Below are 15,370 nucleotides of genomic sequence, written 5' to 3'. Positions count from 1 at the left end.
CTCTGCAGAGTAGCTCAAGGCTGTATTCCTGTAATTGGGGCTAATGGATCAGCGCAAGTTACAGGGGGAATCAGCAAAAACCTCTGGCGGCACAACACTATGTCACCTACATAACAATTACTGTAATAGAGAGAGAGTCATTTTAAAATATTTTTAGTAGCACTTTGTGCTATTAAAAAAGTTAATGTGAAAAACAGACAGAAATGCGCAAAAAAAGAACATCAAAATAAAGCCTTATTTTTCACTGAAAAAGTGAAGCCTGAAGTATTTCCTTTCATCATCAATTAACAAAATTCCGTAAATGATCAAAACAGAAATCTAAATCACATCAATATTTGATATGTCTCTGGCAATGAAGATATCGCCAGCTCAGCCCCGACCTCAACATCATCCAGTCTGTCTGGGATTACATGAAGAGACAGAAGGATTTGATTTGTGGAGGGTTTGCTACAGATTTTAGGAAGTTCGGTTTGGCCATTTTGAAAGTTTTGGTGTGCCTGGTCATTGATCCATGGGCTCTTGTGACATCACAAGCCCTGAGGGCACCATTGTGTCATTTGATCCCTTCTGATTGGTATGACAATGGCAGACGGTTTATGCATTTTACGTTTAAAACAATTAAATGATATTTTTATTTCTTTTGCTCCCTTATGCCTCCATATAACCCAGTTATGTATTTCATTCTGAATATTGTTATGCTATTCATGCAGCAGCAAAAACCAGAGCACCCGTTCCTAAAGATTAGAAGGTAAAAAGTTAATGCCCCTCCCACCTTCCCTGGCGCATTTTGACACCAAGAACTATGCGGCGGAGGTATTCCATCGAATATACTCGCTCATCTCTACTAAAGACTTTGGGAAGTTCTTGTCAGTCATAAAATGTTTGGCTTGTAACTATGGATCTCTAGATCCCTCCATTAACCCCTTCCCACCACTTGCATTTTTTGATTTTCGTTTTTCTCTCCTCCCTCTCCATCTCCCTCTCCCCCCCATAACTTTTTTTTATTTTTCTGCTCTCAGAGCCTTATGAGGACTTAATGTTTCCAGGACAATTTTTTCTTCATGATGCTACCATTAATTGTTCTGTATAATGTACTAGGAAACTGGAGAAAAATTCAAAATGGGGTGGATTCGAAGAAAAATTCTTATGGTCTTCGTTTTTACGGCGTTTACTGTGCAGGCAAAATGACATGTCACCTGTATTCTATGTTTCAGTACGATTCCAAGGATACCAAATTTATATGGTTTTATTTACATTTTAACCCCTTAACAAAAATCCAAAATTCTGAGGCCCGTAACTTTTTTATACTTCTATGTACGGGGATGCATAGGGTGTCTTTTTTTTTTTTTTTTGCAGTAACCGGATGTACTTTCTAGTTATATCATTTGGCGAATTGCTTTTGCTTTGATTACTTTTTATAAAAATTTATATCAGAGGCAAAACAGTGAAAAAATGGCAGTTTGGCACTTTTGATTTTTTTTTTTTTCACGTTACAGCATTTACTGTACGGGAAAAATATTTTTATAGATTTGTAGAGCGGGTGTTTTCGGACACAGGGATACCTAATGCATATGTGTTTCACAGTATTTAAGTACTTTTATATGTGTGCTAGGGAAAGGGGTGATTTGAACTTTATTTATTTATTTTCATTTTTTTAAAATTGGAAATGCAATCCCAAAAATACTGCCATTGTCGACACTAGTACCTGTTGTTCTACGGTAAGGAGATGCAAGGATAGTTGAACCTCATTGGCCTGAGGAATGAAACATGCGAGAAGAGAAACCTCCAGCATTCGATCCCATCCGGTTAAAACGTAACGTTTAATTTAGGAAAACATCTTACAAGTTAGAATTAAAAAGTAACAAATGAGTCCATGATGAAAGGTGGCGTCTGGCTGACGCGTTTCGGAGATGTGACTCTCCTTATTCATAGCCTGTGTATTATTCATACAAAATGTGGGGAATAAGGGAAGGGAAAACACAGCCCAGATGAAAAAATATTATTTTCTAATGTAAACGAAGGGTAGACTCACATCCCTTTGGCTGGACTCAATTGCATGGGCTCCGAGTATTCCACCGACTTGGAATGTAGTCACATGAAGAAAGGAAGAAAAAATGAAGTCCAGCGAGGGGTTCCAATTCCTTAAAAACTCTGTTTATTGATGTGGGGGGCTAACAATATTGTTTGAAAATTATATTTGATAAATTACATGAAGTGGGGGCCCAGATTACTTGTCTTCCAGTGATATTGCCTTTTGTCAGCCATCTTGTCCCGATCAAAGATAAGTAGTTTTGTCTCACAAAGGAATTGGTTAGACTAATTAACATGGAGACGCTATGGGCTGCGCTATTGAGACTTTAAACAAAAGATCAAAGAAGAGAAACCCTTCTTTAGGTGATAAGGAAATGGAATGTTAATGAATCCTTATCTAACTAATTGTCTTCAAGGAGAATGTAAACACAGGATGTCTATAGGCTATTGAATATTAGCCCCAAACTGGAGTAACCTGACCAGCCTGTGATTATTATCTCTCTCTTGCCATGATATATGCAGAAAGTCCATCCCAGTTTGGATAGCAATAATGAGATGGAGATTACAGTAGGCCTTGGCCAATAGTCATGTGCCACAGCTTATGTTATAACCAATCATGTCATTAGAATAGTCCAACCTGCTCTTGTATAAAAACTACCTCTCTGTACCAATAAAGCAGAATCCATTTTGATATACCACCATCTGTGTCTTTGTGATTCTTAGTCGTAGCTACGAGCAGATGCTCGCTCAAAACACGTCAGCCAGGAGCGTTTCTTTATGGAGACCATCTATTTCCTTGCTTGACCATCTTAATGTTTTTAAGAAGTTATCAATAAATAGAGTTTTTAAAGAATCGGAACCTCTCGCTGGACTTCATTTTTCTGCCTTTCTTCATGTGTATTATTCATAGGCTATGAATAAGGAGAGTCACATCTCCAAAACAAGTCAGCCGGACGCCACCTTTCATCATGGACTCATTTGTTACTTTTTAATTCTAACTTGTTTTCCTAAATTAAAAATTATGTTTTAACCGGATGGGATCGATTGCTGGATGTTTCTCTTCTCTCATTTGTTTTTAATGCATTTATTAGACCCCTAGGCTTCTTGAACCCCAGGGAGACTGATCACTAATGTGGTGCATTACAATGCCTTGCAAAAAAAGATAATTTCTTTTGCAGGCTAAATAGAGTAGCCTGCAAAATAAAATAATTACAGACAGTCTTCACAAGGTTTCCAGCTGTCATGCCAATGGGAGGCTGGCCCCAGAGCTTGCTCCAGGTGTCTGCAATCCCTGGTAAAATGGCAGCACCTATGCGCCGCCAGTAAAATAGCGCCTTGGTCAGCGTTGACTGAGGCGCCATAGGGTGTAATGCCTGCAATTTTTGTGGGCACGGATTGAAGACATTAGCGCGGGGTGTCTGCTGTATAAAACAACAGACAACTGGCCGCTATGGCAGCCGCCCGGCTCCAAAGCGGTCACCATCTTTAAATACCTGGCCTCTGCCATACTAGTACGGCAGATGTGGGGAAAGGGTTAAGTCTATAAGACTCTAATTATCCTTAACTTTGACAAATTGTTTCAATAAGCACTTTTTTTAAACTTTTATACAAGAACATGCAATGCATCTATAAAACGAATTCCACCCTATACAACATTACACTTACAACTACACAATGGACTCTTACCTGGGCTCCCAAATTATATATGAATTTCTATATCCCCTTACTGATAAGAATGTTAGGCACAATAAATGAAAGAATGTATAAAAAGTGTATAAAAAGTACTGTATATTCTGAAAAACCACAGTCACAGTTAACATGGCATTTGCAGCCATTAAAATGAAAACCTTTGGTTTACTGGCACGCTAAAAATGTACTGCCCATAACCGCAACTAAAAACTGCATACAGTTCTTCAGTAAAAATAAAAGTGCTGTGTAAATCTAGCCATATGCAAATTGAGAAAGCAGCAGGTGTTGCTAAAATCTGCAAGTTGTCAAATTTTCAAGCACCTAGCTACAATCTGTGGCATTTAGGAGATGCATAAAAGCCAGATTGAAAGCAAAGTTTTTTTAGCCACACGAAACCTCCGAAATCAGATGAAGTAGTGTGGGATAATCATGTGATGCCTCCTGTTCATCAATGTGCCAGTTATCGACACTTGTCACAAACTGAGAGGCCCAGAATCCTTTTTATCACTCTGGCAGATCACTACATGCCTAAACCATGCTGTCAGCACTATTCAGTTCTGTATGTCCTGGTGGTTGGGTAAAGAACCGCTCTCAAAGGCTATCACGGAGAATAGTTAGATGGAGGTAGATAAACCTGGTATTAAGTACCGAGGGAAACAAAAGTGCTCATGGAGGAAGGACAGAACTGCTGACCAAAAGAAAGAGACCTTAGGTCAGGACCACAATTCATGGAAGAGGCGGCCCCCATTCTATGTAGTCTAATCAGTATATAGTAAATGAGGAAGATGAAGCAGAACTGGGTTAAACAGTCCCTAGGACTCACCACAGTGCGATAAAAAGAGAGCTCAAACTCTCCAATCTTCACTCATCAGATCAGGAATGTCTCATTGCCACCCAATCAGAGCCCTGCCATATGGACAAAGACCAGCAGACTGCAGCAAATTGTAAGCTGGTCGTAAAGGTTTGGGAAGGTCAGGGATCCCAAGGAGAGTCTCCATTTTAGACAGGCCCAACTTATGAACGAGAGCGCCAAATCCTACTAATATTATAAATGTGAAAGTTTGTGTGTTTGGATGTTTGTGAGTTTGGATGTTTGTTCCTCAATCACGCTAGAACGCCTGGACGGATTTGCATGCAATTTTCCACAAACATAGTTTTCCCTCAGGATTGAGTCACAGGCTACTTTTGGTGCCACTAAACAACATGGCTTCCTAGCAGGAGACTCACAAAAGCAGGACTCCTAGCCCCAGCTATAGACTCACACACACTGCCTGGCATTTCCTGTCTCAACCTGCCTGCACACTCCTGACGCTGGGTTCACACCTGCGTCTGGGGTCTCCGTACTATGGTTTCCGTCTTCTGCATGGCAGAAGACGGAAATCATAGACCGGGTCCGGCCGTGAGCGGCGGTGAGCGTTTTAGGCTCTCCGCCGCGAAACCGGATTTTTTAATCCGGACACAGAGTAGTGCATGTCCGACTCTGTGTCCGGATTATAAAACCCGGTTTCGCGGCGGAGAGCGCAAAACGCTCACTGCCGCGCACGGCCGGACAGCTTTCTCACCCATTCAAATGAATGGGTGAGAAAGTCTCCTGCAGGCTTCCGTCTCCTGCATCTGTTTTATGCAGGAAACGGAAACCTGCAATAAGGACCGACGACGCAGATGTGAACGAGCCCTTACTGTCACCTCAGGAGTAGCCCTCACTCTACTCACTCACATTTTACATATAGCTTTCCACTATACATACACAATACAACACATCACATTGTAATTACATGTATCTCCTATCACTGCTATATACAGTACCTGATACATATATACTCCTGTACACAGGCTGTATATACTATATAATTACATGCATCTCCTATCACTGCTATATACAGTGCCTGATACATATATACTCCTGTACACAGGCTGTATATACTATATATTACATGTATTACCTATCACTGCTATATACAGTGCCTGATACATATATACTCCTGTACACAGATGTATATACAATATAATTACATGTATTACCTATCACTGCTATATACAGTACCTGATACATATATACCCCTGTACACAGACTGTATATACTATATAATTACATGTATCTCCTATCACTGCTATATACAGTGCCTGATACATATATACTCCTGTACACAGGCTGTATATACTATATATTACATGTATTACCTATCACTGCTATATACAGTGCCTGATACATATATACTCCTGTACACAGGCTGTATATACTATATAATTACATGTATCTCCTATCACTGCTATATACAGTACCTGATACATATATACTCCTGTACACAGGCTGTATATACTATATAATTACATGTATCTCCTATCACTGCTATATACAGTACCTGATACATATATACTCCTGTACACAGACTGTATATACTATATATTACATGTATTACCTATCACTGCTATATACAGTGCCTGATACATATATACTCCTGTACACAGGCTGTATATACTATATATTACATGTATCTCCTATCACTGCTATATACAGTACCTGATACATATATACTCCTGTACACAGGCTGTATATACTATATATTACATGTATTACCTATCACTGCTATATACAGTACCTGATACATATATACTCCTGTACACAAACTGTATATACTATATATTACATGTATCTCCTATAACTGCTATATACAGTGCCTGATACATATATACTCCTGTACACAGGCTGTATATACTATATAATTACATGCATCTCCTATCACTGCTATATACAGTGCCTGATACATATATACTCCTGTACACAGACTGTATATACTATATATTACATGTATCTCCTATCACTGCTATATACAGTACCTGATACATATATACTCCTGTACACAGGCTGTATAACACATCACATTGTCTGTATCACAAAATGCACAATATAACACATCAAATCACATTTGCTAGCCCACCAAACTTTTTAAAGCACTTTTACAGTTTCACACATCTGTGTCCGCCCAATACTCAACTCACCGCAGACAAAGTCGCGGGTAAAAGCTAGTTGAGACATAAAAGCATGTCATAATTGGAAGTAGTGAAAGAATCATGCCATGGGAGCAGAAATTGTGCAGGAGGCCACAGTATAATTCTGCTTACTGGTCAAACAGTGGTCTCCACGCAGTATAATACTCCATAGGGGCACCACACAGTATAATATGCTCCACGGTGGCCCATGCACAGTATAATATGGATTGTATATTTGCAGTTCATATGATGCAGAACAACATGACTTTTTGGAAGTGCCAGCTGGTACACGTCACAAAGAGTTTGTGCACCTCCTCTTTGACCCATACCCCAGACCCATTACACTTACCCTCCTTTCGGGTCATGACCCGGGACATCGCTGGCAGCTGAACCTTCTCTGTGATGTGTGCCAGCTACCCACTGTATTCGCGCATATGTAGATGGCTACACAATAAAGAGGCAGCCTTCCAGCAATGATGTCCACAGGAGGATTAGGTAAGTATAATTGGGCTGGGGGGGGAGGGTATTCTTTTCCATGACGTCCCATGTGCAGATATCAATTAGTCCTACAACCCTGAACTTCAGCAAAAGTTCTAAGATGTAATATATGTAGGTCAAATGACCTACATATATTACAGTAAACTAAGAAATATTTATAAATGTTATTTAGAAAGTTGGAGGGGGTGAACATGGGGAGGCAATTGTTAAAATATTAATTTATCCCGGACAACCCCCTTAACCCTCCTCCAAAAATCACGCATCGAAGGGCAGGACCAAAATATATGATATGAGTGTGTCCATCTCCAGCATACTAAGTGGATTGTGGAATTCAGGGATTGCAGAAAAGCTGGAGTATGGTACCAATGAATGAGAAGCTTGTAGTGCACTTGTAATGTCACACAGGACAAGGGTTTAGCAGAAAGATCCTGACGTATATATTACGGAGGGAAGACTACCAACACGCCAGAGAACGAATGCTTCGATATGAGAAAATGAAGAAGTCAGGGAGGGGTTGTTATCCACGTTATAAAAAAAGTGTACCATCAGCAAGTACGGATACTTTTTCAGTACGCATGCCCTAGTAAAAAGGTCTGGCTGCTGGAGTAAGGAGTCTTGGATGAGCCTCTACTCCATTCAGCCACTCCAGGTTTTGGGATGTGTGGGGATTATATCCTTGTAGCCTGAAATGTGTGTATAAAAGGATAGACAGCATACAGGAATATGGCTCTCTCTGCTCCAGGTAATTCACCTGTAACATTGCTGTATTTTGTGTTTGGGGAGCTGTGTAGAAGGCCAAGCTCTCAGTAGTTAGGTGACCTGTGTTGTAGGCAGAAGCCAGACGGCTAGGATTTTATTTTGTGTTGTATTTGTTTTGCTTGCACAAGTTCTAATAAAACTGGTTGCGCCCAGTTGCACCACATTTGGCTAGACTAGACTTTCATTACTGTGACAAAAAAGTGCTCGTCTATCTGAGGAGATGACGATCCCTAAACTAATCCTGATACAGGCTACAGATACTCACTGTGCTGTTTGGTGACATGGTGTTTACTACACTCAACATGGACCAGAGGAAGTGAAGGAAAGAGTTGTCTTAGAAGCTTAGAAAGAAAATTATAGACAAGCATGTTAAAGGTAAAGGTTATAAGGCCATCTCCAAGCAGATTGATGTTCATGTGACTACAGTTGCACATATTATTCAGAAATTTAAGATCCATGGGACTGTAGCCAACCTGGCTGCAGGAGGAAAATTGATGACAAATCAAAGAGATGGATAATACGAATGGCAACAAAAGAGCCCAGAAGAACTTCTAAAGAGATTAAAGGTGAACTTGAAGCTCAAAGAACATCAGTGTCAGATCGCACCAGCCTTCGTCGTTTGAGCCAGAGTGGACTTCATGGGAGAAGACCAAAGAAGACACCATTGTTGAAAACAAATTTAAAAAAAAGCCAGACTGCAATAAACCAAACTACATGTTGACAAGCCACAAAGCTTCTGTGAGAATGTCCTATGGACAGATGAGACAAAAATCGAACTTTTTGGCAAGGCACATCAGCTCTATGTTCACCGATGGGAAAATGAAGCATATCTTGAAAAGAACACTGTCCCTACTGTGAAACATGGAGGAGGCTCTGTTATGTTCTGAGGCTGCTTTGCTGCATCTGGCACAGGGTGTCTTGAATCTGTGCAGGGTACAATGAAATCTCAAGGCTATCATGGGATTCTAGAGAGAAATGTGCTGCCCTTTGTCAGAAAGTTTGGTCTCAGTTGCAGGTCATGGGTCTTGCAATGGGACAATGACCCAAAACACACAGCTAAAAACACCCAAGAATGGTTAAGAGGAAAACATTGGACTATTCTGGAGTGGCCTTCTATGAGCCCTGACCTAAATCCTATTGAGCATCTTTGGAAGGCGCTGAAACATGCCATCTGGAGAAGGTACCCTTCAAACCCGAGACAACTGGAGCAGTTTGCTCATGAGGAGTGGCCAAAATACCTGCTGAGAGGTGCAGAAGTCTCATTGACAGTTACAGGAATCAATTGAATGCAGCGATTGCCTCAAAAGGTTGTGCAACAAAATATTACATTAAGGGAACCATCATTTCTGTCCAGACCTATTTCATGAGTTGTTTTTTTTTTTAAATTCTGTTGAAGTATGGTTGAAAAGCAATGTCTGACTTTCATTTGTTCCTTTTTGATAGACTTTTTATTTATTATTAATTTTGTCAGATTCAAATTATTTCTGTGACGATTGTGGATTTTTCTTTCATTAATCAATGGGTACAAACAATTTTGTCCACGTGTGTATATCCAGATTCGTTCTCATTCCTAACTTCTTGACACAGTAAATGAATGATGGCTATAAATTGACAGCCAAAGTTTATTTTTGAAGCTACAAGTATTGCCATTCAATGGGCTCAAAGGCTTTACAGTCTAGAGAGTCTAGAGAGAGAATGAGCCCAGGAGTGGAGTCATGACATACGGCATCTAGATTAAGAAAAAGACGCTGAATATTAATGTCAGTGCCCTTCCCTAACATAAAGCCGGTCTGGTCCGGGTGAATCAAAGATAGGATAATGTGATTAAGATTCATTGCCAAAATCTTAACATGAGAATTGAGAGTGAGTGAGATAGGGCGATATGAATCAGGGGTGGATTGATCCATCCCTGGCTTCAGGAAAATTAAATAAGGGCCTTACTTATACAATCAGGCATTATACCACTAGCCAAGGCAGCCTTAAATGTTGTAAGTAGTTTAGATTTAAGAATATAACAGGTCTCTCTATAGCAGTCAGCAATCTGGCCATATAATGCCGCATCATCACAGATGATAGAGGCTGCACAGTCTGCTCAATCTCCTTGTCTGTGAGTGGGGCATCCAGCAGGGGCTGTACAGGCCGTACAGTAATAAAACATTTTATTTATATAGCGCAAACATATTCCACAGCACTTGACCATTTGTTGGGTTCAGACAAAAAGATACATTACAGAGTAATAGTCAATTCACACAACAGGACACAAGAGGTAGTAGGGGCAGCATCGGAGGTGGCTTTGCTTATACAGTTGTCCTGACATTTTTGTGATATAGGTTGCTTTCATTACACAAAAAAAGCTAAAATAAAGCTGTTTGAGCAGTTACCAGTGTCCTGTAATGTGCAGATGGTCCCTGGATTGGATATAGGGATTCTAATTACATAAGGGTTTACATTACGACACGTGATAGCGCTGTCTGAAGAGATGTGTCTTTAGCTTGCGCTTGAAGCTGTAGAAATTGGGAGTTAATCTGATTGTCCGGGGTAGAGCATTCCAGAGAAGTGGTGAAACTCGGGAGAAGTCTTGGATATGTGAGTGGGAGGTTCTGATAACAGCGGATGTTAGTTTTAGGTCATTGAGTGAAGAGAGAGCATGGGTTGAGCGGTAGACGGAGATGAGGGAGGTGCAGCATTGTGGAGAGCCTTGTGGATGAGGGTAATAAGTTTATATTGTACTAGTAGAATACCCGCAGTTTCACTCGCGGAAAACATGTTAAATTGTTGGTGATGCTAGCTAAAGTAAAATTTTCAGTATCACACTGAAATTGACATTTTCAGAGCTACAGGAAATCTTTTTTTTCCACTTTAAATTTTTGTTATTTTGGCATTTTACTAATTTGTCGTAACATTGATGTAACTTTTTTTCATTTCAACATTTTTATTGATTTTACATATTCAATCCATATTATGTAGTATAAACTATTACAACTATTTTTTGAACTATTGTTTATCAAAAATTGAAATTTATGCATCTTACACAAACATATAAAAACCCGGACACACCAGGAGTATAACTACCGGGGTAGCAGCGGTAGCGGCTGCCACAGGGCCTGGGACATTAGGGGGCCTGGCGACAGCCGCTACTGCTGCATTTTCTTTTTTAAGAGGCCATTACTGACTGGAGTTACTCCAGTCGGTAACAGGCCCTACTTACTTACCGATCCTGGCAGCGGCCCCACAAACATTATTATACTCGAGGGTCTGAAAAGACCCCCAAGTATAATGACCGGAGGGCCAGGAGAGGTAAGGGAACATAAAAAACTGTGTTACTTACCTCTTTGGGCAGGCATCAGGCCTACTTGTGTGACGTCCCTGACTTCACATGACCGGGGCATGCATCCTTTGCATTGCGACCCAGGGCCCCCGGGTCACGTGACGTCCCGAACGTCATTGAAGATGGCCGCTATTAGCGGGAAGTACAGTGAAGCCACGGATAGGTAAATAACAGTTTTTTTTATGTTTGTATAACCCCGGGTCTCCCATTATTATACTCTAAGGTCTGAAAGGCCCCCAGAGTATAATAATTGTTCATAGTTGACCATAATGCTGGGTGAAGGGGCCACAATATGGCATAATGCTGGGTGAAGGGGCCACTATGAGGTATAATGCTGTGTGCAGGGGCCACTATGGGGTATAATACTGTGTGCAGGAATGTGTGTGTGTGTGGGGCAGTTTGGTCGGGTTTTCAGCATTGGGGGGAGGGCCCATGTCAAAAGCTCGCCATGGGGCCCCGCCATTCCTAGTTATGCCACTGATATACACCCAATTATCAACATAGTACAGCCCTTCCCCCCTCCCTCCAGTGTAATTTATAAGTAGTTCATGGACAAAAGAGTAAAATAGTTTTCCAGTTACACACCTATCTATTACAATGCTTCAGTGATGAAAGTTCCCTGTATAGTAAGCAATACTGACAATCTTACTATGGGGAAGTTTTCCCCTGACCAATATTGCTACTCAGTAAGGCTGCTTGCACACTACAGTAACACTACAGTCCCCGGGCCGTGGATTCTACATCTCCATAGACTTCTATGGAGCTGCAAGATTCACAGCTTTGTGCACAAAGAAGTCTATGGAACCGCCAAATCCATGGCCCGGAGGCCCGTGAAAAGTACTGTAGTGTGCAAGGATACCAGATATGATGTGCATGCGTGTGTGTACATGTGTGTGATCTACACTCACCGGCCACTTTATTAGGTACACCATGCTAGTAACGAGTTAGACCCCCTTTTGCCTTCAGAACTGCCTCAATTCTTCGTGGCATAGATTCAACAAGGTGCTCGAAGCATTCCTCAGAGATTTTGGTCCATATTGACATGATGGCATCACACAGTTGCCGCAGATTTGTCGGCTGCACATCCATGATGCGAATCTCCCGTTCCACCACATACCAAAGATGCTCTATTGGATTGAGATCTGGTGACTGTGGAGGCCATTGGAGTACAGTGAACTCATTGTCATGTTCAAGAAACCAGTCTGAGATGATTCCAGCTTTATGACATGTCGCATTATCCTGCTGAAAGTAGCCATCAGATGTTGGGTACATTGTGGTCATAAAGGGATGGACATGGTCAGCAACAATACTCAGGTAGGCTTTGGCGTTGCAACGATACTCAATTGGTACCAAGGGGCCCAAAGAGTGCCAAGAAAATATTCCCCACACCATGACACCACCACCACCAGCCTGAACCGTTGATACAAGGCAGGATGGATCCATGCTTTCATGTTGTTGACGCCAAATTCTGACCCTACCATCCGAATGTCGCAGCAGAAATCGAGACTCATCAGACCAGGCAACGTTTTTCCAATCTTCAATTGTCCAATTTCGATGAGCTTGTGCAAATTGTAGCCTCAGTTTCCTGTTCTTAGCTGAAAGGAGTGGCACCCGGTGTGGTCTTCTGCTGCTGTAGCCCATCTGCCTCAAAGTTCGACGTACTGTGCGTTCAGAGATGCTCTTCTGGCTACCTTGGTTGTAACGGGTGGCTATTTGAGTCACTGTTGCCTTTCTATCAGCTCGAACCAGTCTGGCCATTCTCCTCTGACATCAACAACGCATTTCCGCCCACAGAACTGCCGCTCACTGGATGTTTTTTCTTTTTCGGACCATTCTCTGTAAACCCTAGAGATGGTTGTGCATGAAAATCCCAGTAGATCAGCAGTTTCTGAAATACTCTGACCAGCCCTTCTGGCACCAACAACCATGCCACGTTCAAAGGCACTCAAATCACCTTTCTTCCCCATACTGATGCTCGGTTTGAACTGCAGGAGATTGTCTTGACCATGTCTACATGCCTAAATGCACTGAGTTGCCGCCATGTGATTGGCTGATTAGAAATTAAGTGTTAACGAGCAGTTGGACAGGTGTACCTAATAAAGTGGCCGGTGAGTGTATGTGTATGTATGCGTGTGTGCATGCACGTGTGTATGGTCCATGTATATGTATGTGTGCATGATCCATGTTTAGGTATGCATGTACGTACAGTATGTGGTCCATGTATATGTGTGCATGTGTGTGCGCGTATGCGTGTGATCCACGTGTATGTATGCATGCACGTGTATATGTATGCGTGTATGTGCGCATGTGATCCATGTGTTTGTGTGTGCACAGAGCAAGTGTCCATGCGTGTGGTAGTTGCGTGGGAGTACGTATGTACTTTGTTCATCCATGTGCGCAGTGGCATCCATCTGAGTGTATATACATGCGTTTGTGGTCAGTGCGTGGGTGCTTCATGCGTATGTGTGTGGTATTTAAGGTGTATTATGGTATGTATGAGGTGGTATTGTGGTTTTGGGGTGGTGCTTGTGTTGTGTGTGTCTAGAGTGGTCTGGTGTTTGTGTGGTGTTGTGCATGTGTGCAGTCTGTGTGATGTTTATATGGTGTTTGTGTGTGGTGGTGCGGCCCCTTTAGCAGCGACTCTTTGGCACCGTCGCTATAATCCGTTCCTGTCAGTCACAACTGTTGTTTTCCCCTCAGCACTTTCACATATCTTCATTATATATATAGGGCCTAACTTTAGGGGCCCCAATCTCATGATGAGGGGACACTAGCGAGATGTAACATGCGCAGTATTTTGCTCCTGTTGGTGGAGATGGGGTGTGTCAAATTTTACCCATCGAGCGAGAATTGTGGATTTGTATAAAGCAGACTACTACAGATTTTGAGTTTTATATACAGTCCTATGAAAAAGTTTGGGCACCCCTATTAATCTTAATCATTTTTAGTTCTAAATATTTTGGTGTTTGCAGCAGCCATGTCAGTTTGATATATCTAATAACTGATGGACACAGTAATATTTCAGGATTGAAATGAGGTTTATTGTACTAACAGAAAATGTGCAATATGCATTAAACCAAAATTTGACCGGTGCAAAAGTATGGGCACCTCAACAGAAAAGTGACATTAATATTTAGTAGATCCTCCTTTTGCAAAGATAACAGCCTCTAGTCGCTTCCTGTAGCTTTTAATCAGTTCCTGGATCCTGGATAAAGGTATTTTGGACAAACAATTCAAGTTCAGTTAAGTTAGATGGTCGCCGAGCATGGACAGCCCGCTTCAAATCATCCCACAGATGTTCAATGATATTCAGGTCTGGGGACTGGGATGGCCATTCCAGAACATTGTAATTGTTCCTCTGCATGAATGCCTGAGTTGATTTGGAGCGGTGTTTTGGATCATTGTCTTGCTGAAATATCCATCCCCGGCGTAACTTCAACTTCGTCACTGATTCTTGAACATTATTCTCAAGAATCTGCTGATACTGAGTGGAATCCATGCGACTCTCAACTTTAACAAGATTCCCGATGCCGGCATTGGCCACACAGCCCCAAAGCATGATGGAACCTCCACCAAATTTTACAGTGGGTAGCATGTGTTTTTCTTGGAATGCTGTTTCTTTTTGGACGCCATGCATAACGCCTTTTTTTATAACCAAACAACTCAATTTTTGTTTCCAAAATGAAGCTGCCTTGTCCAAATGTGCTTTTTCATACCTCAGGCAACTCTATTTGTGGCGTACGTGCAGAAACGGCTTCTTTCTCATCACTCTCCCATACAGCTTCTATTTGTGCAAAGTGCGCTGTATAGTTGACCGATGCACAGTGACACCATCTGCAGCAAGATGATGCTGCAGCTCTTTGGAGGTGGTCTGTGGATTGTCCTTGACTGTTCTCACCATTCTTCTTCTCTGCCTTTCTGATATTTTTCTTGGCCTGCCACTTCTGGGCTTAACAAGAACTGTCCCTGTGGTCTTCCATTTCCTTACTATGTTCCTCACAGTGGAAACTGACAGGTTAAATCTCTGAGACAACGTTTTGTATCCTTCCCCTGAACAACTATGTTGAACAATCT

Source organism: Leptodactylus fuscus, chromosome 2, assembly GCF_031893055.1.
Source record: "Leptodactylus fuscus isolate aLepFus1 chromosome 2, aLepFus1.hap2, whole genome shotgun sequence".
Classification (NCBI taxonomy): domain Eukaryota; kingdom Metazoa; phylum Chordata; class Amphibia; order Anura; family Leptodactylidae; genus Leptodactylus; species Leptodactylus fuscus.
This window is presented reverse-complemented; position numbering follows the sequence as displayed.